We start from the raw sequence: 551 nt of genomic DNA on the forward strand, positions 1-551 counted from the left end.
TTTTATAGGGATAATCATTTTGTTGTGTGTATTTAAGGAGTATAAAATGATGTTTTGATATGTTTGTACATAGTGAAATAGCCATTATATTGCACCAAACTGATAAATTCACATTGTTCATTTTCACTTACTATTCCTTTCAATACAAGTGTTTCTTATGGCATCCACAAGAATCTTATAAATAGAGCCATTGCAGAAGGCAGCAATTATTACTTGTTAAGCCATACATTGCTGCATCATTGATAGACATTCCTCTACCCTCCTTACTTTATTTAAATTACTTCTTTTTTAGCAATTCCCCTAGGAATATATACATATATATATATATATATATGTATATACACACACACACACACACACACACTCACTTCTTTGGAACAATTGTGAAAGCGTAACTGCACAGAGTAGGCATGCTTTGACACATCTTCAAAGTTAAAACACTATTTACTGGGAAGTTCCATTTACTCTTATGGTCACTTTTTGAAAATTTAATCATTTAGGAATCATTTAAGAAAAAATGAAATACTAAACATTTGTCTTTTTGCAATCTT

The sequence above is a fragment of the Lemur catta genome, unplaced genomic scaffold (genome assembly GCF_020740605.2).
Source record: "Lemur catta isolate mLemCat1 unplaced genomic scaffold, mLemCat1.pri scaffold_126_ctg1, whole genome shotgun sequence".
NCBI classification, from domain to species: domain Eukaryota; kingdom Metazoa; phylum Chordata; class Mammalia; order Primates; family Lemuridae; genus Lemur; species Lemur catta.